Source organism: Pan troglodytes, chromosome 1 (genome assembly GCF_028858775.2).
Source record: "Pan troglodytes isolate AG18354 chromosome 1, NHGRI_mPanTro3-v2.0_pri, whole genome shotgun sequence".
In the NCBI taxonomy this organism is placed as follows: Eukaryota; Metazoa; Chordata; class Mammalia; order Primates; family Hominidae; genus Pan; species Pan troglodytes.
This window is the reverse complement of record NC_072398.2, coordinates 53,337,208-53,360,635: the sequence shown is the minus strand read 5'-3', so window position 1 is coordinate 53,360,635 and position 23,428 is coordinate 53,337,208.

Here is a 23,428-nt window from a genome sequence, read left to right as displayed (position 1 = left end):
AAAGAAAATTCTAAAACATCTATTGTTTTAATTTAATATTGAAAGCATAAATATTTCTTATTATTTTCTTATCATATTTTATGATTCTGACACAAAGAATATGTAACAAAACATTCAATTTTTTGACAACATATGAGCACATGAAATAGATATTTATTAGCTTACATTTTTATTTTATGCCCAAATTTTAATGAATGCACATAATTGAAATAACCAATATGTATTCAGAGTGATAGATTCCAAGTTGGTCCCTAAAATAAGTTAACCTACCTAAATGCAAAGCTCTTCAAATAAACTCTATGTGCTATGTGCTGTTGATTTGAGAAAAGTAAAAGACATAGATAAATCCCTTGCCCACAGTTTTTGTGATCTGCAAGAGAAGGTACAGTTATATTCACAAAATACTGTGAAGCAGACACAAAGCATGCTGATGACTACAAAAAACACTCCAAGTGCTTAACAATAAAGAAATTGTTATTGCTATTGAAAACTGAAACTACTAAACTAAAAACATTTGAAATTTTCAGTTCAATATCAAATTTTAAGGTCGAACTCATAGATTTTTCTATTGCAAAAGCATTTTAAAATTTTCTGTTGGTGATTGTCTTAATTTTGTTCAATCTATTCAAAAAATTTGTATTTTTAAACTTTTTAAATTGTTGAATTAATCTATAGAGTGCATGGTACATTTGTTGACCTCTTATAATTTTAGCAGAGAGATCTAGAGACAAACTGCTTATTAATACCTCACTGCTATTTCAGATGCAAATTAATGGTGTTTAAGTAACAATTTTGTTTTAGAATAACTCACAGCAGCATAAAAGTATGCATTGTCCATAATAGGGAGATATTAACAACAACAAAAAAACCCACCTAACCCATGAAATGACTTTCTTACAGAGAAATAAAATAATAAATCAAAATCTTCAGCTTTATCTGGATTTCCATCTTACCAAAAGCAAATGGTAAAAGACCAGTCAGTAACTAACATCTTCCAGAGAAAAATAAAGATATATGTAGATATCTTAATATTTTATATTAAGATAAAGGTTATAAGTTATATAAGAAAGATAAAGATATATATCTTTACATATATATCTTTACAATGACTACTGCATTGTAATTAACAAATCAAAGTTAGTTTACTTTTAAAAGCATGTGAAAATATTCTGAAGACAATGTTTAAATTCAAAAGACTAAGACAGTAAAATTTTTAAAAACTCTAAACCATGAACTGTGTTTTCTGGCTTTAATTAGAAAACTATAAGGATTTTTGGTGGTATTATAAATCACAGTATTTAAAGAGTTATAGGGCAAAAAGTTAATAAACATATTCATAAGTAAAATTTGTTAATACAAGCTTATAAAAATTACTTTACAAAATTTACTAAAATCGGAACAGAAAAAATATGCAATGTGGAAGATATGAATTTATGAAGATGTGAGTTATCAGCTCAGGAACCTGTTAAAATGGCTAGTATCAAAAACATAAAAATAACAAGTGCTGGTGAGAATTTGGAAAAATTAAGACTTTTGTACACTGTTAGTGGGAATTTAAATGTGTTCAGCCATTATCAAAAACAGTATAGAGATTCCTCAAAAAAGTAAAAATAGAACTACCATATGATCCAACAGTGTCACTCCTGGATATATATATCCAAAGGAAATGAAATCAGTATGTTGAAGAGATATCTGCACTCCCATATATATTACAGAATTATTCACAATAGCAAAGATACAGAATCATCCTAAGTGTCCCACAGTTACACGGGTAAAGAAAATGTCATATATATACATAATGGAATGTTATTCAGTCTTAAAAAAACAACAAAAGAGAACTGGAGATCTTGCTATATGCAGCAATGTGGATGAACATTATGTTAAGCGCAAGCAGCCAGTCACAGGAGGACTAATACTGTATGGTTCCTCTTATATGAGGTATCTGAAATAGTTCAGTTTATGGAAACAGAGCATAGGATGGTGGTTACTAGAGGCTGAGTGGGTGGAAGGAGGAACTAGGAAATTGTGGCTAAATTTATACCAAGTTATACAATATGAGTACATTCTAGCAATCTGCTGTGGAACACTGTCCCTATAATTAACAATATTATATTGCACACTTAAAAAGTTATTAAGGGGGTATGTCATGTTGTGTTTGTGCCACAATAAAAAATAGCTTCCAATTATGTAAGTAATCTTGAATAAAGAATTTGCCTCTAATTTTTTAGAATATAAAATTATTATATTGTGTTGAATTCTTGTATGAGCACTGTTAAAATAAAGTTGCGATTATATTTCATTCAATAGTCTATGCTTTCCATGAGTACCCAGACTCTTTTTTTTTTCATAAATGTTGACTTAAATACAAATCTTTAAAATGAATTCTAAATATTCTAGTTTACTGATATGACTGTTTGGGTTCTAAATTTGTACACAAATTTCAGAAGAAGGAATTATCCTACTGTTTCCTTCCTTTTATAATTGTTGTAAATTCTAAGCATTACTGTTTTTGTCATTCTGGAGAAAGAATGGAAACAATAATAATTTTTCAGATCATTTGAAAACTAGCATGTAAATATAGATGGGGAGTGCTACCCAAAAATTAGAAATTACCCAAATTTTCTATTATAATGGGCGCATATATCCTACGTCTAAATATCCATTATTTCTTAAAATGCATCTACACTAAAAATTTAGTATGTGTGTATTCATGATAACCTGTCAGAAGTAATGAGGTTGCCCACAGGGAGGTGGATAAGTAATTATTAGTAATTTTCTGCAAATACAAACTAGGTATTTGAATAAATGTGTTGGAACAAATAAATACAAAGCAAACAAAACATCCTTAGTATTTAATACTATTACATATTTTGTAAAATATATTACAACAATTTAGATAATTTTTTTTTTTGAGACAGAGTTTCACGATCTCAGCTCACTGCAACCTCCCCCTCCCAGGTTCAAGTGATTCTCCTGCCTCAGCCTCCCGAGTAGCTGGGATTACAGGTGCTCACCACTATGCCCAGCTGATTTTTGTATTTTTTTTTTTAGTAGAGATGGGTTCTCACCATGTTGCCCAGGCTGGTCTTGAACTCCTGACCTCAGGTGATCCACCCGCTTCAGCCCCCCAAAGTGCTGGGATTACAGGCGTGAGCCACCGCACCCAGCCTAGATAATTTTTAATGCATAATAATAAAACTAATATTCATAAATCCACCTGAAAATTAAGTAGCAGTTGAACATTGTATAATATAATTGATTCTACCTATGTGCTCTTCCCATCCTATCTTCCTGAAACACCTCAGAAATACCACAGACCTGAAAAATGTTAACAGTCCTATATTTTGTTAAAATAGTTTTACGCACATGCATACACAACTGAATAATATTAATTTAGTTTTGATTGTTTTTGAGCTTAGAAGTGATTCCTAAAGATAATAGTCTTTACTATGTGGATTTTCCCCCTTGCATTATATTTGTGAGATCTATCCTATGTTGTCACTTAAAATGATAATTCAATCCATTTTCACTCTTGCAAAATATTCTATTGTGTGGATATCCTAAAATCAATTAAGAATGTTTTTTGTTGTTATAAAAACTAACACTATTAGATTTCTTGTACATCTTCTGATAAATATATGCAAGAGTTTCCCTAGGGTATGCACTTAGAGAAGGACTTGCTAATTTATATATACTTACAGTTTTAAATGTAATTATAAACTCTTTTGCAAAATAGTCTCCTAGTTTTATATTTCACAAGAAATTATGTGTTTCTGTTACTCCACACCCTAGCCATTATTTGTTATTGTCCAACTAAGTATGAAATAAAACCATGTCATGGTATATTTTACAGGCTCCAATGAATCTCTTTTATTATTTTTAAAATATATGTTAAGTCATTTTACAGCTACTCTTCAGTAGTAGCAAACAACTTTATTAGAAATTTTAATAGGAATTTAAACAAAGCTAAAACAAATTTTAGATCCATATTTTCCTGATTTTGAAGGCTAATACCATATGAATACAATGAATCACTCTTTATTTGTCACACAGGGACCTGGAACCTATCTGTCAGGTAAGTACTGATTCCAGATTTTAAATGGATCTCATATGAGTTCTAGCTTATCATTACTTCTGGTTCCTCTTTTTTGCACTCATCTATATCACCCAAATGCAATACTGATTTCAGATTTCAAATATACCTTCAATAGTTTATAGCTGATTATTACTTCTATCCTTTTTCTTGTACTAGAATTGTCCATAAAGCAATACTTTGAAAAATTTGGGGTCGGGCGCGATGGCTCACGCCTGTAATCCCACCACTTTGGGAGGCCGAGGCGGGCGGATCACGAGGTCAGGAGATTGAGACCATCCTGGCTAACACGGTGAAACCCCGCCTCTGCTAAAAAATACAAAAAACTAGCCGGGCGTGGTGGCGGGCGCCTGTAGTCCCAGCTACTCGGGAGGCTGAGGCAGGAGAATGGCGTGAACCCGGGAGGCAGAGCTTGCAGTGAGACGAGATCGGGCCACTTGCACTCTAGCCTGGGCGACAGAGCGAGACTCTGTCTCAAAAAAAAAAAAAAAAGAAAAAAAAGAAAAAAAAATCTGGGGAGTTTATTGTTTTAAGAAAGGATAATCATCTTCTTTGCTCTGGAGTTGCAAACATTCTCAATTTCAGATTTATAAACACATATAAGAATGATGAGTCCAATATGTTTTTCATTTATATACCATCTATTTCCTTCCAATAATCTTTTTGCACACTCTCGCCTTCAGCATTTGTTCACTTACAAACTGCATCTCTTAAATTATGGCACATAAACATCACAAAAGGTGAAAATACTGTATACTGTCACATCTATTGTAGCAATATGGGAAGATAAAGTTCTTGTCACAAAATGTTAGGCAGTATAGTCTTTGCTGCTGAATGACTAATGGTATAAAAACACCCTATTTCCCTTTGTCTTTATAAATAATTATGTACAGAATGTATTTTGATTTGGGAAAATTCATTTAGGCTATTAACAACCGAAGATTCATAGTCTGAGATCTCATTTACAAAGTCAAAATCACCATAATCATTGGCATCTAAATTGCTCTTTTATCTTCTTTTTTATCTTCTATTTATTCAATAATTTTAGAATATCTTCTCGTCAATTTTCATACTGCCATTATGGGCTGAAAATGAAAACAAAAATCTAAATTCTCAACTGTGTGTCATGAAATCTTAAAAAATAAGTCTACAAAGATGGTTTCTCTAGGTTTCTGTTAACATGATTCAATACTTTGAGGAACATACACAAAAATATCTAAAAGATGATCTGAATCGTTCATTGAGGTGATACAATCATTCTTCCATTGGTTCTTTTTCAGTCTTTTGTAGCACAGTTGGGAAATTGATCAGCTGTCTCTGGTTTCTTATGTTTTCTTCATTCAGTTCAATAAAGTTTTATAATTTTCTCCATAAAGGCCTCACATACATATTTTGTTATATTCAATCCTAGGTAAATTATACTATTGTATTGTAATTGTATCAATTTTAACAAATGTCTTTTTGAAAGTCATGTTTTAAAATATTTGTGATTTGTGTACAGTTGAGCAATTTTTATATTTTCTTTAATGTAAATCTTTCCTACTAAACTCTTTTCTAAGCATCTTTATACATAATCTGTTGGTCTTTATATAAACAATTAGGTCTCTTAATCTTACGAGTTTTGTTTTTATACAAACAGTGGAGCGATCTTGTCTCACTGCAACCTCTGCCTCCCAGGTTCAAGTGATTCTCCTGCCTCAGCCTCTTGGGTAGCTGGGATTACAGGCACATGACACCTGGCCTGGCTAATTTTGTATTGTTTAATAGAGAAGGAATTTCACTATGTTGGCCAAGCTGGTCTCGAACTTCTGACCTCAGGTGAACCACCCGCCTTGGCTTCCCAAAGTGCTGGGATTACAGGTGTGAACAACAGTGCCTAGCCTGTTTTTATACTTCCAATACATATGACTCAAATCCTACATTATATAACAAATGTAGATATCCTTTTTTTACTATTGAAATTAAAAGAAGACTATTAATGATTCAACATTAACTACAGAATGTGGATTGGTCATTCATGGTTGATAAGGGAATTCCCTACTCTCCTGGTTGTTGAATAGCTTATATCATTGAGTCAGGACTGCTTTTTATCAATTGCTTTTTCCACAATCACATCGTATTTTTAACATCTCTTTCTTTTTTTTTTTTGCATTAACTACCATGTTTTCTTTCAGAAACTCAGTGTCATTAATATATTACCTTTGTTTTTCCTGGGATTTAGCTTGCCAGTAAGCAAAGACTATAGGGCTAATATAAGGTTATTCCACTCCTGTGTCTGCTTTTGAGTCTCTGCCAAAATGCAAGTGACTGATTCCCTTGCTATAATTAAGTTTTTCATAAATAGCCTTTGTTTTTTCTCACTTAGTTGGTCTTCATTTATTTCCATCTATTTCTTCATTATTTAAAAGGAAACTATACATTTCCTTTTAAATATCACTTTCATTGAACCTCACTTCTTGACAGGAAGTGTGTTTATTCAAATTTAGCTCTAATTATACTGTTTTTGTTATAATTTCTTTTTTGAAATACAAGCCATATATGAATGTGTATCTTGACTTTCTAAATTGGTGAAGACTTTTATGCAGTTAGTTTGTCATTTACGGCTAAGTTAATTAGGCCAGAGAACTTCATTTCATGGTAGTTGTTTCTTCTTATTTTTGAAGATATTTTTGTAAGCATATTTTGTGTGCTTGAGAAAAACAATTGTCTCTAATTGTTGGGTGTAGATATTTATGTGTATCCATTATACTGAGTTTATTAATTATGTTACTCAGAACGTCTCTGCCTTTACTGAGTTTTGGCTTCTTAAAAATTGTTGGGAAAATACAATTTAAAAGACATCTTTCAACCTAACAAAACCTCTCCAATGGTACAACGAAAAGAGAAGAGTTGTGTTATTGAATAAGCATTAAATTGATTGTGATGCACAGCAGATACAACTCACTACACACATATTCTAAAGATAAATAATAAATGGTCCTCAAGTACGACTACTTGACAACATCATTTGTCACACATAGTTTGCCCTAGATTCACCTGGTAATTGGGATGACAAGCTGTATTAGCTCATTGGCTTTATCTAAAGAAAAAACAAATCTTACATCTTTATGAATGGAGGAAGTTTTGGAATCAGGTGCCTAAGTTAGGCTCCTACAGAAAATGAGAGTAGGGGGGCTTTCTTCCTTAATTATTACACTTTAAAGAGAAGATGTCCTGTTCCTTGAGAAAGAAATTCCGAGCTCTGAAAGCAAACAAAAGGCTTATTTAGTGCTTTGTAAAACCTATATAACTAATGCATGCGGAGCTTAAAACCTAGATGACCAATTGGACGTGGTGGTCCAGCAAACCACCATGGCACATATATACCTATGTAACAAACCTGCTTATTCTGCAGATGTATCTCGGAACTTAGAGTAAAATTTTAAAAGAATTTAAGAGGCCGGGCACAGTGACTCACGCCTGTAATCCCAGCACTTTGGGAGGCCGAGGCGGGTGGATCACGAGGTCAGGAAATCCAGACCATCCTGGCTAGCAAGGTGAAACCCCGTCTCTACTAAAAATACAAAAATTAGCCAGGCGTGGTGGTGGGCGCCTGTAGTCCCAGCTACTCGGGATGCTGAGGCAGGAGAATGGTGTGAACCCGGGAGGCGGGGCTTGCAGTGAGCCGAGATCATGCCACTGCACTCCAGCCTGGGCGACAGAGTGAGACTCTCAAAAAAAAAAAAATATATATATATATATTTATATTCCATTAAGAAAAGGTTTACAATCACAATGTTTTAAAGTAAATACTCTAAGACAAATAGTGGGTATATGAGGGGTCTCCTTTTATTTTCAACAGGAATAATTAATTAGGCCTATTTTAATTCGTATTTTTTGCACGAATTATTAATACTTGAGAGAAGCTTCTAGAAATACTTTACAATATTGTAGGAATTTTCTGTTTATTTTTTAATGGTTAAGTTAGTTTTGGTATCTTTTATTTGTGGCTTTGCTTTTTATGTTCACACCTTCTTGGGGTTGTTATATTTTTCTGTAGAGTTAACTATTTTATAAAATGTGTAGTCACAATCTTCATCATTGATGCCTTTCTGTTTTTGAAAAGTGTATTTTATATGATATAACTATATCTATTCCAACTTTTTTGTTATAGTTTTCAAACTTCATCTTTTCCCAACATTATAAATTTAAACCATTCATGTTTGTGTGTATTGGATATCTCTTGGAGAAAATGTACATAGTTGGATTTTTTTTATGTAGAGATTTTAGTGCCATTAATTTGAGATTACTGATATAACTGAATTTGTTCGTATCATTTTATCTTCTCCCTTCTATATGTACTATTTTAATTTTCTAATTTAAAAATAGAGTATGTACATAAATGTACATACTATGTAGATGTGAAATTTAATCAATTACTATTAATCCAAACCTGTATAACACTATCCAAGTTGAGAAACAGAATATTACCAACATTTTTTCTTTTTTTGAGAGGAGTCCGGCTCTTGGGTTCAAGCAGTTCTCCTGCCTCAGCCTCCCGAGCAGCTGGGATTACAGGCATGCACCACCACACCCAGCTAATTTTGTGTTTTTTGTATTTTTACTAGAGACAGGGTTTCGCCATGTTGGCAAGGCTGGTCTTGATCTCCTGACCTCAGGTGATCTGCCCGCCTTGGCCTCCCAAACTGCTAGGATTACACACGTGAGCCACTGCGCCCTCCGAACACTCTTTAAGTTCCCTTCAATTTTTTGCATCTCTAGTTTGTGTATGTTTCCTATTCTGTCACAGACCTCTCCCTCAAGGCCACATATAACCTGTATTCTGAATTTTGTAATAATCATTCCCTTGATTTGTTTCATAATTTTACTACATAAGCATGCACCCTTAAAAATACAATTTGCTTCATCTCTTTTGAACTTTATACAAATGGAATAAAAGCTATAGTATTATTTTGCATTTAGATTTTTCCTAACATACTTTAAGATTCATCCTAATGTGTGAGCAGATGCAGTACATTCATTTTTTATCATATTGTAGTGTTCCATTGTATAAATAGAATGAGTTTATTTCTCCCTTCTACTGCTGATCAACATTTAAATTGTTTTCGGTACGGGGTCACTGTGAATAACAGTACAGAGAACATTCTGCATATATTCTAGTACACATAAACATTTATTTTGGTAGCATCTATTCACAGGGGTGCAATTGAAGGATCGTTGTATATATATGACTTCAGATTAACTAGATATGATCCAATTATTTCCTAAAGTAGTTTTACAAAAGCAGTCAAGTACCCATCAACTATGGGCAAGAGTTCATTCACTAAAAATGCTTGGTATTGTTAGAGAGTAACAATTTTGTTTATTGTAGTTTATACAAGATATACTTAACATTTTTGTTGCAAGTACCTTCAGAATATCTAGATTACCACAAATTGCTATCACCACACAAACACACTGGAATGGGAGAGAATAAATGAAAATACAACTGCTAGTAAGGATGTGGATCAACTAAAACTTGCATAAACTACTGGTGGGATTGTTAACAACTTTTGGTTATTGGTAAGCAGCATCTCCTGAGATAAACAAACAGTAGTAGGTAAATTGATGAAAATAGCTTCAAATCTTTCTCTCCCCATGGTCTAAGCCCCTTACAATATAATTTTGCAGCCCTCCCATTAAGAGGTAGAGTCTATTTGCTGATATTTAATCTGAATTAAATTTAGCATTTCTCTGGACCAGTAGAATGTGGCCAAAAAGTGTGCTATTTCTGAGCCTAAGCTTACATATTTACTTATAACCATCTAACTATGAAAGTGAGATGGTTGTCCATAAATCCTACTGTGTGCAATGTTTAAAAGTATGATTAGCTAAACCCACATTTCATTAGTGTGTTTTATTTTCTCTCCATGATACAAAAGAATATAATTACAGAAGGAACAAATAACACTAAAGATGACTCACTAAAACTGACAGAAAATCTGATTCTGCTATTTCATGCTGCAGGCCCTAATACTGTATTTTACAAAGCTTAGGAAGTCTACTTTAGGTAGCATAAAGAGACAAAGGTAATATTATTTAATCTTTAACTAAAATCTCTAACACATTTAACATAGAAAATTCTATTTTAAGATTATTGATTATTTGAGAAAATATATTCAAGTAAGTAATCCTTTTTCAAACATTATGTTTATATTATCCTTAGAGTATAAAAACAAAAGTCATGAATATACAATTTCACCTTAATATCTGTTAAATTTAGCAAATTTGTAAAGAAATTATGCTAAGAATGAGAAAGAAGGCCAGATTTAGATTTTGTTATAGAATGACTTAGTCATTGTCTATTCTTCAAAAGTTGCTTTTTAAAAAATAACCATTCACACAGCAATTCTACTGTCAAGAAGTCATTTTTTACTAGCTTTTTAATGCCTTAAGCATTTAAAATGGTTTTTAAAATTTATTTAAATAGAAAACAGTCAACACAGCTTGCAATGCCCTGCATAGCCTGTGCCTATTTATTTCTTCATATAACATCAGCTCCCCTTGCTCCTCGCATGCCACATTCAATAGATATTTTCTCAGTTCCTTGAATGTGCCTCACTCCTTTATGTTTTAGAAACTTTAAACAGTAAGTGCTAGAGTATCCCTTCCCTAAAGTTAATATTACTACTTTCTAAACAGGGTTTAATTTTATATTAAATGTCAATTCTTCAGAAAAAGCCATTTTATACCTTCCAATTACATATTGCATTTAATTTTCTTGCATTATATTCAATATAATTGTATTTATATGTTAATTTTTTATCATTTGTGTAAATTCTCTCTGTTGCACTATGTTATAAGAAAAAAAATCTAAACTTATTTTGTTCACTGTTGAATTCACAGTACCTAGTACTGTAGTAGTCAAACAGGAAGAGATGTCTTCAAAATGTCACGGAAAAAATAAAAGTATGAATGAGTATATGGATTAGTGAAGAAAGCCAGAGTCCTCAAATGACTTCCAGGATTCTGGTTATGCTAGCGTATCAGTTTCACTCATTCCTGTATCTTCATTATCATTTGTAAGAGTTCCTGGTGCTCAGTGTAGATGCTCAAAAATACTTGTGGAACATAGAATTTTGTTTTGATGGGTGTGGTGGTAATGAAAACTTCAGTGGTTTCTATTTCCCAGGGGTTCTTGACTTGGGAATATTCTTTCATCTCAAAATTTAAAAATAATATTTTCCAGAGTAATATTAATTTAAAGTCAGATTTCATTGAGTTAAACATCTTGAGTTTTATAACATATGCCTTTTTAAAGTTTTTTAAAATGAATGCATTATACAGTTCTGCTTTTATTAATTTTGCATATGTAAATGTTTATGAAAAGAAATTATAAAGCAGACAATAGATGTTTTCATAAGAAAATGGTAGAGGAATCACTCAGATGGGGTAGAATATTATAATATGTATTCATTGGCAGTTCTTAAAAACTAAAGATAATGCTGCATTAATCAAACTGAGGATAAGTATAAAAACATTGAATGCTTCTATATCTGAGCAGAAAATAGAGTGCAGTGGCTTTAAAAAGTTGAGAGTGTTAGAGTTTTTATTAGAATATTTTAGATAGAAAATTGGCAGAAAATATATCAAATACATTTCAAAAAAGTTATTTAATTAGCAGTCAATCGTAGACTCCAAGAAACAGGTATCTAAGATTATAATTTTCCATTCTTGAAAGAAATGTGTCAACCACTGTTAAAGTTTTCGAAGTACTCTAGAGTGGGATTGTCACAAAATTAAAGTTAAAACCAAATAATAGTTAATGCATATTTTAATTAAATCAAGTCTTTTAGTTAGCAAGAGCAAATGTTCCAAAGGAAATTAATATAATGCTTTTAGAGAAGAAGTTATCTGCAGCTTCTTTGCCTATAAATCTAAGTTATTGTTAAGCAACATACTTCTGTAACAATTTTAATATGCTTTAATTTAAATATCTGTTTTACTGAGATGTTTTCCTGAATGTTAGGAGTTAAATGGTTTCACCTTTTATATGGTCCCAGACCACCTTCTCCTTCCCTTATTCTAGCCTACATCACACACTATACCTGAATTTATTCTTTCTCAGTAGAATATAAGCTCAGCATGTCTTGAATATCATTGCATCCCCAGGCATATAGTTGGCAATCAGTAAATATTTGTCAGCTGAATAAATGAATAAACTTTTAGTTTAAAATGTTAGAGAATTCTACAGAATTGTTTGCTAAATTTTGAGTCACTCATGAATGTAGAGAATCACTACATGAATAATGAACTGTTTCTTTTGATGTATTTTCATTCCCCTATTTCTCACCTTGAAAAATTTTTTAATCACTAGAGAATCCTCCAACAAGTCTTCACAAATGCTACCAAATGTATTTTGTCTCTCTTCTATTTTCTCAAAATGCTTTTTTTTAAAAAAGAAAAAACAAACCCGAATCCACGAACATCGTACGTGGTACTCAACACTAGGCTAGAAACAGAAGACAAAGGCCTGATAATTTTTACATTGTAAGTATTTAAAACTGTGCCCCATAATGTACTTATTGCATTGTATTTTATGAATTTTATTCATTTTAGCCTGACACAGAATGAGAAGCCTCAGAATTGAGTTTTCATCTTTGGGGTCCTGTGTATTATACTCCTTTGTGTGCATGCTTTCAGCTTGATACTGGACAGAAATGAATGCCTAGATGATTTATTTTACTCAATAGATGTATTTGTATTCAATAAAATTTTAAACTTAGTTACAATCTGTAGAAAATATACTATTTAAAACTTATTTTAACTGTTAAATATGTGAGACAAGACACCATAAAAATAGACTTTGTGTAAGAATGAAATTATGAAGATAACAAATATGCAGAATTTAGACTAGAATTTTAAAATGGAAGCAAGCAAGAACCTGAGTAGCCTTATGGAGGGATAAAATGGTTTTAATGGATTTAATTAACTTACCCTATAAGAAATGAAAATCAAAGAATCATTCTTGTCTGAACTGAGCTATTAACATAGTTTTAACTGCAGTCTTTATGGCTTGAAAGTCTTAGAGCAGATGGTAAATTTATAGTCCTTTTGCCCCTATGGAGAAGAAAGAAGGAGAAAATATAGTGCAGGAACTTTATGTGTTTCATGAATAAACTCAGAATGCAAGTGGTTGGAACTAGTTCTCAATGGTATATGAAAGTTATCATCATATATTCTACAGCAATATAAACAACACGTATTTTTATGCTCTGATAAACTCTTTCATAAATAAGAGGAAGGAGCTGATTTTTCTGAAATACTGACAACAATTTTACTGTAGTACCCAAAAGAAAGAAATGAATGTGTATGCTTATTTCCTAATTAATTTTAAGTATAAAAGCATGAATATATATATATATATATCTGATGTGTATAACATGATACCTGTTTCCCTGAGCTGTTATTCATTATATCCACAGAGAACTGTATTTCAATGTGTAATGTGCCAAGATATTGTCAAAAAGCTATATATACCTGCTAATATAATATATATATGATTCATGATGTATAAATTGATAAATTTATATGTTACATACATAAATATAAATATATATACATACATATATATACTTAGAAAGAGAGAGAATTGTTCTGTCAAACTATCAAGTCAGTTATATTAGCCACAGATAAATGGTGATATATATACATGAATGTATATATAAGCATTATGTTAAAACATATTCTCCAGAGCTATTAGTTCACCATATCCAAATGGGAAGAATTTGCACAAATACACAGAGCTTTAAGGAGTAGAATCAAGATTCAAATAGTAGTTATACAGCTCCAATAGCTGCATGCATTTTAAACTATTACATTATATTTTTAAATTCTACCTATATACCATTTAAAGTATAGCCTCATGTGATTTTTTCTTTTTATATTTTATAGCTATGCCATTAATGCTCCTTATGGTATAAAACATACATGTAATATAACTTATAACATTATCCCATATATTTATATTTATTTTGAGACATTAAAATGTAATTTTCTTTTAAATATATTGTTAGACAAACTCAAAACAGAACTTGTTATTTAGTTATTAGAATAAATTACGTTGCAAAACTTCAGATGGTAAGCCATTAACTATTTTTCTAACGACATTGCTGTTTCATGTTTCAAAGTCTCATTTATCTGGTAAGTCTTGTCTTAAAATACATCAATAATTTGTTGAAATGTAACCTTGGAAAAGTGTTTTAACAGTCCTTTGATTATATTAGGTAACAGTGACTATTGAATATCTCAGTTAATATAGTTTTCATATTATATAATTTCAACTTCAATCACTGACTGTCTATCTTAATAGCATGTCATATAAATGAATCATATATACATAAACATAATAATAGTATTAGCTAACATTAACTGAGCACTTCCAATGTAGCAGTCATTAATGCATTTGCTTTTTATTTTATTATAATATGAACACTAAAGCAAAATAAAAATATTCTAACATCATAGGCAGTATAATGGCGGGAAAATAAAAAACAGAAACAAAATTACATATGATGCCCCAAATATAATGCACTAACACAGTGGATCATATTAAAGTTTTTTTTAGTCTGGAGGGTCTATATATAATTCAGGTTAAATGAAGAAAAAAAGCAAAGCACAGCTTCTGCTATATGTTAGAGTCTTTATTTCCTGATATTTACAAATGGTTGTACTAGCTACCATTTGTTGAGTTATTGTTTGCCAGGCATTTTCCCTCTTGCCAACCCTTTGCTGTAAATGAATTTAGTTTACAAATAAAGTTATAGCCATCCAGAGAAAGTAGATAACAGGACTACTATACTTCAGAATGAGGATTTAAATCTAGGTGTGTGACTACATTATATTTTTTCCATCAAATTAAGCTGCATCACGAAGAACTGAGAACTATTCTAATTTAATTCTGGTATTTTTATATAAGATGAGATCCAGAAACAATTTTATTTTATTTCCAAAAATGTGTTGAACGTCCACTATAAGCATAACGTATTTAGATACATAGGTTGGGAGGAAGAAAGGAAAATATAAATTTAATATTACACTATGCACTAAGTTACAAGTTCTGTTAAATCTGTTTCTTTTGGTATACTCTGTTTGCCTTTCGTGTTATGATCTGATGATGATGGACATGATTATAGAAGCCATTTTCTTTGTTGTTATGGGAAGCACCAACAAGCCTAGGCTTGAAGTAAAAAGATTCTCTCTTACCATGTTTCTTCCTGGATTAGACTGTTATTAACATTGGATGTGAAAAAAGGCTGGCAAGAACCAAACTGGGCTTAGCCCATGAGGATTTTACTGAAGTGGCAATGTTACAGCACCAGTGGTGCCACAGCTCAGGCAAGGTTACAGCTCTGTGACTGCTCCCGTAGATCAGGGGTGCCTCATAAGCAGTGTTCTAAGAGTAGCAACTCAGGGGCAAGTTTGCAGTCATATTTATAATAACCTTTAGTGTCACACAGATTAAGGGGTGGTTTATGCAGAAATTTATAGGAAAAGGATGGTAAATTGTCAGTGGTGACTTTCCATTGTAAAGGACGGGGTGGTAACTCCCAACTGTTGCAATGGCAATAGTAAACTGACATGGCACGTCTTCTGGAAAGCTGCTTCTGCCTGTCCCTAGCTTCTGCTACTCCTCAGTTTGGTCTGCTGTCCGAGATCCACCTTTGGAGTTGAGTCTCACCTGCTACCTCAGATGCAACACTCAGAGATTTTACTCTGCAATTATTTCACCACCAATATTAAGTAATGATCAATTAAGTTAATGATCAATAGCTTTCCAAGTTTAATAAATTTAATAATTCATGTTTCTGAAGCACCAAAGACTGATCATATAGATTTCTAAAATTTTCCTATTTGCATGTATGATCCTGGCCCAGCACAATTCCCTCAGACTAGGCATCAAGTTCTATACATTATCTACCCCCACCAATAATAACTTATCTCTTTACCAAAAGACATAATTTGCACAGGTACAGAAATATTTATTTTTATTTTCTTGATAAAGTATAACTATCACTTATTTACCCTCCCAGTACAGATTTTAATATAATAATTGGAATCCTATTTGAATGCAGTCTCATGTTATTAAATTGGTTATGCTGGGAGTAATCTCAGTCATGCTATTATTTTTGGTCCTTGTTACAGTGGCTAGCTTCCAGAGTAAAATAAGACCCAGGTCTAAAATATCTGGGAGAACCAAAAGTTTTTCCAAATATTTATATTTTTCTAGTTATATGCTAGATTATTGTAAAACCTAAGGATTCTAACCAGACAAAACACCTCATAGGTGCCATAAAATAGCCTTCTCAAAAGTTAATGTATATAAATTAAATACTGTATATATAAATTATTCAGAACAATAATACAATGAACAACTATGAACCACTACTCATCTTATGAACTATAGTATTACTTGTAACATTACATCTACAATTGTGCGTTAAAAAAATTACTACCTTTTCTTCCACTAGATAAGAAATTTTTTGATTATTAACCCCATGCCTTTAAAAAGTAGTTTTATTACCTATATATGAGTCCCTCATAAATGTATTAATTGCTTTCCATATTTAACATTATGAAAATGTTATCATACTATAAGGAATATTGATCACATCTGTTTTTACTTAACATTAGGATTCTGAAATCTAATCATATTTTTGTATGCTGCTTTAAGTCATAACTTTTTACTACTGTCTAATATTCCAGAGGATACATTTGGCTGCAGTGCTATTTGAAAACTAGCAAGACCATGAACTCCATGTAGTTAATACTTGATGGGAGAAGGCAAGGCAAGAGATGAGAGTTGTCTATTTAAGAGTAGAATTGAAGCTCACAGACTCTGGGAAGTATTTGGATATTCACATTCTTGATCTGTTAGCCGACAGCCTTACTGTATGATCAGGCAAATTGGCTGTATATGATTGAACAATAAAGAATACCCTAGAGTAGATAAATCTTTATGGTAAGGAATATTCTTGTTTGGAATAGTTATTTATGGTGAGAAACATCACTGAATGTGGCATCTAGTTATAGAAACATTTTGGGAATTTAGAGGAAGAATTAAAGTGAATGATGTAGTTGTTTCTACTAAAAAAAAAACAAAAAAAAAAGAAAAAAGGAAGAAGAAAAGGAGGAATGGAAAGGGAAGGGGGAGGGAAAAGGAAGCAGAAGAAGGAGAGGAGGAGGAGGAGAAGTAAGAAAGGCAGCAGAAGCAGCAGCCTCCTCGTGCCAGGTCAGATGAAGGCTATAGTCATAAAGCATGTATTTTCTCTCTATAGCCAACTTCCTGAGTTCATAAAATGAACAAGCGTGTCGGTGTTCAGGCCATGCATCAAAGTGCTGAGAGGTACCACTTTCCCTGTGAACTGAAATAATGATTAATGTGACCAAAAAAATTTACCCGATGACAATGGGAAATGAATTCTGTGAAGGTGGCTGTAGGTAAAATTCCCTAAGGACAAGGACTGGAGCACAGCTGGCTCATTTGACCAGCGGCTAGCACCGTTAGAGGATACAAAGCAATTTTGATATCTATTCTACTTTAGCTAATGTATTCTGTAACAGAAGTAACCAACACTTACAGGTTTGGACAAGGAAATTCTTTATCAATTAAGGACCCTTTTATATGTTTCTTCTGATCAAAATATGCATTTTGCTGCCACCAAGCTACAGAAATTGGCAAGAAAAAAATAGTCTTACCTACTCAAGCCATATTCTTTATTACCCTTGGAACAGTGGTCTCATTTAAAATTCAAATATGCAATTAAAACCTTCTTACTCAAAAAAAGTGTTAAATAAGCTAAGACTAAACAAATGCATCCTAAAATTGAATATAAGGGAAACTAAAATGGATGTTCAACTGGGAAGTCTTCTAGGATTAGAAAGTAGAAATTAGCGGGTGGAATAAAATGCAATTACATAAGTATAAATCTTTCCTGCATCAAAAACTTTCATTTTGCCTGATTCAGCGTTCTCAGGCCAAGGTATAAAGTTACTTGTATCCAAGGAAGTTTGTATATCAGATTCAATGCTAGGCAATTGAAACATATTAATTCATGTAGTATATTTGAAGGAAAAAAATGTTTATCTCTATTTGGAGGATGATATTGACGGTTTTGCTTGCTTAGTTGTTATGAGATACAGATTATTTCCATTATAAAGCCATTATATGCATCTCATACTGTTGTCTCATTAGAAGTACATGAAAAATATTCTGTCCACAGAGAACAATAATTTCAGTGGAAAACATTTTATTCTGTTCTATATTCTACTAAGGGCAGCAACTATTAAGATGTAGTTCAAATGACTAAATGTTTCAAAGGAAACACACTACATTAAGAAATCTACACTATGACTTATAGAGGTAGCTAGATGATAGATACATAGATATAGACGGATACACACACAACAGGTAGAGAGTATCATAGAATCAAATGTCCTATAACAAAAGAAGAAAATGCAAGTTAATAACAAGTTGGTGTTATTATTGTGAAATTAACTCTAAAACTCCCACATTTTCAAATGCATCTTAAATTTTGACTAATATTTTTATTTAATGAACCTGCTTAGGGTAGCAGTTAAAATACTTCTTTACTCCTATACATTTGATGATTTCAGAAATTTTATGCACGTTCACACCATATTTTGTTTCATACAGGAAAATACTTAATCCTATTCATTTTAAGGTACTTGATATGTTTCTTTAAGAAATGCAAGAATGAACTAATATTTACCAGTGCCCATGAGACTGTGGAATGACATTAAGAACTATATAAAACAGGTAAAATAAATATTGCCCTGGAAAGGCAAAAATTTACAATACAAATGTTAAGAAACCTTTAATATACATGGAAGAGAGATGCTGGAATTAAAAAAATATTCACATCAAACAGTAAGAATAGTCACCTCCAGTCAAAATTTAGGACATGGTAGGCTTTTGCTCACACAGTAATAGGAAAATATATTTTTAAATTTAAATATTATTTTAAGTTTAAATTTAAATAAATGATAATTTCTAGGGAGGAAGAGAGAGAATTCATTCAGCCACATGCTGTAATGCTTGGATTTCAGAAACCTAAAACAAGTGAATCTGAAATATGCCCAATCTATCCGAAACTGCATTTCTTTTATTTATTTATTTATTTATTTTTGAGATGGAGTCTCGCTCTGTTGCCCAGGCTGGAGTGCAGTGGCGCCATCTCGGCTCACTGCAAGCTCCGCCTCCCGGGTTCACGCCATTCTCCTGCCTCAGCCTCCCGAGTTTCTGGGACTACAGGGGCCCGCCACCACGCCCGGCTAATTTTTTTTGTATTTTTAGTAGAGACGGGATTTCACCGTGTTAGCCACGATGGTCTCGATCTCCTGAACTCGTGATCCACCCACCTCGGCCTCCCAAAGTGCTGGGATTACTGGCATGAGCCACCGCGCCCGGCCCTGAAACTGCATTTCAACCTCTTAGATAAAATATTGACAAGATCAAAGACTTTTGCAGCTAAACAAAGGAGAGCTGAATTTAATTAATGCTGCAGCCTTATCTTAGGACACTTAGATTCTTAAAGGAATCTGAATGATCAGTCCAAGGTTCTTAACAAAGGATCTATACTCTCTGAAAAAAAAAAATAGCAAAATAAGTTATATTTTCCTGTCCATTGTATTTTCAAATCGAATGTCTGGATTATAATAAATTATGAATCAGGTGAAGAAAAAGAAAAATATAACATGATTGAGAAAAAAACAGTAAATAGAAGGAGATCCATATATGATGTATATGATCGGTTTTGTAGAAAAAAGACTATAAAATAACTATTATAAATATGCTACAGAATTTGTAAGAAAAGATGTATATAATGGCAGAAGAATTGGCAGATTTAATAAGTTACATGGGAAATCCAGTTTAAAAAACTGAATTTCTATTCTCAAAAATTTTATCTGAAAAAATGCAGTAAACAACATAATGCTCTTATATATATATATTTTCAAATAAATACTAATGGGTCATGGAATCTTTAATACAATCTTTGAATGTCTACCCTCATATAAAATACTACTTATGTGAAATTCATAACATACATTTTAAAACAGTTTTAATGTGAAATTATTCTGTCATGCCATAACTATATACCCATAAGTTAAAGTCAAAATACTTTAGCACTGTTAAAACAAAAAAGCAAACAAACATTAAAGCACTAGACATATTATCTTTAAACAATAGAATAGACTATAAATGACATTTTCCATAATGTCATTTAGTATATGTGGTATTCTATTAAAAATTGTATAAATGTACATTATCTAATCCTTTACAATGAAAGGCATTACATACCCATTTTAATTGTATAAAACTCTGTTGAAAACAATCGTTTTACATAACTCGTATTAATCATTTTAAAAATAGCTATTCTCATGTTTCACTGGAAAACAAATGAATTGCCAGGCCTACAGAAGAACTAAATAATGACACACTTTCTGAATGCTATCTTATTAGTGATCCACTTGACTTTATTAGCCGACTTAAACTTATTAAGTGGAATAGTTAGAATGTTTAAACATATATATATATATATATAGACACTTATGGTAGATGATATAACATAATGATGTATGGCTGGGAATATAAATAAAACTCTCTTCATCACACAATTGTGAATTAAATGCTCAACTATAATACCAATAAAAATGTAATGTTGGGAGGTGATGGCATTTTGAATACTTAGTCAAATATATATATCAGCCATTCTAAATTACAGGCATGAAACAATCAGAATGAACACAAGCTGTAAATAATTGCTATGACTGTTCTAGGGCATATTAGATGCATGACGAGTTTGCTTGAGAAGAAGTCTCACTCTGTCACCCAGGCTGGAGTGCAGTGGTGTGATCTCAGCTCACTGCAGCCTTCACCTCCCAGGTTCAAGCGATTCTCCTGCCTCAGTCTCCTGAGTAGCTGGGATTACAGGCACCAGGCGCCTTCCACCACGCCCAACTAATTTTTGTATTTTTAGTAGGGATGGGGTTTCACCATGTTGGGCAGACTGGTCTCGAACCCCTGATCTCAAGTGATCCACCCACCTTGGCCTCCCAAAGTGCTAGGATTATGGGAGTTAGCCACCACTCCCAGCTTGGATTTGCTTTTACATTATTGATATGGTTTGGATGTGACTCTACCCAAATCTCTTTTTGAATTGTACCTCCCATAATCCTCACGTTTTGGGGAGGGCCCCACTGGGAGGTAACTGAATCATGGGGGTGGGTCTTTCTCATGCTGTTCTCCTGGATGTGGGTAATTTCTCATGAAATCTGATGGTTTTATAAAGGGGAGTTCCCCTGCACATGCTCTCTTTGCCTGCTGCCATATAAGACATGACTTTGCTCCTCATTCACCTTCCACCATGATTGTGAGGCTTCCCCAGCCATGTGAAACTGTGAGACCATTAAACCTCTCATTTATAAATTATAAATTACCCAGTCTTGGGTATGTCTTTATTAGCAGCATGAGAACAGACTAATATGACTACGTACAGTGGAATTAAAATTTAGAAAAAAATATAAACATATTTGTATGTTTGAATCAGGAGGATCCATCATAGTTGTAGTAACTTGTACAAATGTATTGACCTGTCATTAAGTAAAATATAAACATATATTGATTTCAACAGAATAAATATTTCAGATTTCCATCAGAATAATTTCTCATTTTACTTAATGACAGGTCAATTACATTTGCACAAGTTAGTGTTTCAGTTAGCTATTGCCAAAATAATGTTGCACAATAAGCAGGCAACAAACATTACTGACAGAATAATAAATATTTTGCTCATGCATCCTGGGTTAACTGGAGCTAAGCTAGGAAAGTTTGCTGATCTCGGGCTGGGTTTACTCTCAGTGTTAAGTTTCAGGTAATTGCCAGTTCACTTAGGATGGTTTCAGCTGGCGTAACATAGTTTAGCTCCCTTTGTCTCTTGTCTGACATTTACCTGGTGCTGGCATGTTCTGTGGTAATAGTAGAGTAAGAGAGAGTGTTCCAATATACAATGCCATGTTAAGCCTCTGTCTGTGTCATATTTGTTGACATCCCCTGACCAAATCAAGTACTATGGCCAAGTTCCAGGTGACAGGATGGGGCAAATCTGCATGTCCATGATGAGAGGCCAGTGTAAAGTAAAATGTGTAAACCTGTAATGTAATCCAACATTGCCCAACTTCACATGTGCATTTATTCACATCCTTCTCATGAGCAAACATGCTCAACTCCCCAAGTCTCATTTAATCATGGGATCACCTTCAACACCTAGGAATTTTAATTTGACACCAAGGGTTAGATATAGATCCTCTTGATTCAGAGAGCTACAAACACATTTTAAAATGTTATCTGTATCCTTATCGAACCAACATTCAGCAGTGAAGAAGACAGAGTTCCATTTGAGAAGGAGAAGAACCAGAGGTGTATAGGAATAAGTAGTCAATAAAAATACTGAAACCCCGCTGGAACAATGCTTACAGGTCCCTGTAGTGATTTTATGCAAATGGTGAACTTATTTATAAACTAACAGAGAAATTATTCCTGGGAAATTTTACCTAAAAATAAATCTGGAGGAAAAAAAGAGAGAAAAGTATATCCCCCAAATTACTTAAAAACCATGTCTTGATATATTCAAATCAATTTTCTTTGTTTAATTATTATTTTTATTGTTTTTTTAATTTACTTTAAGTTCTGGGATACGTGTGCAGAATGTGCGGCTTTGTTACATAGATATACATGTGCCATGGTGGTTTGCTGCACCCATCAACCGTCATCTAGGTTTTAAGCCCCGCATGCATTAGGTATTTGTCCTAATGCTTTCTCTCCCTTTTCCCCCAACTCCCCAACAGGCTCCCGTGTGTGATGTTCCCCTCCCTGTGTCCATGTGTTCTCATTGTTCAACTCTTACTTATGAGGGAGAACATGTGATGTTTGGTTTTCTGTTCCTGTGTTGGTTTGCTGAGAATGATGGCTCCAGCTTCATCCATGTCCTTGCAAAGGACATGAACTCATTATTTTTTATGGCTGCATAGTATTCCATGGTGTATATGTGCCACATTTTCTTTATCCAGTCTATCATTGATGGGCATTTGGGTTGGTTCCAAGTCTTTGCTATTGTAAATAGTGCTGCAATAAACATACGTGTGTATATGTCTTTATAGTAGATAGTCATTTTTCTAAATATCACAATTATTTAGCACACTGGTTACATATAGCATATTTATAGGTCAATATTAAACCTAACAATGTAGAAATATAGTTGATATTAAACACATTGG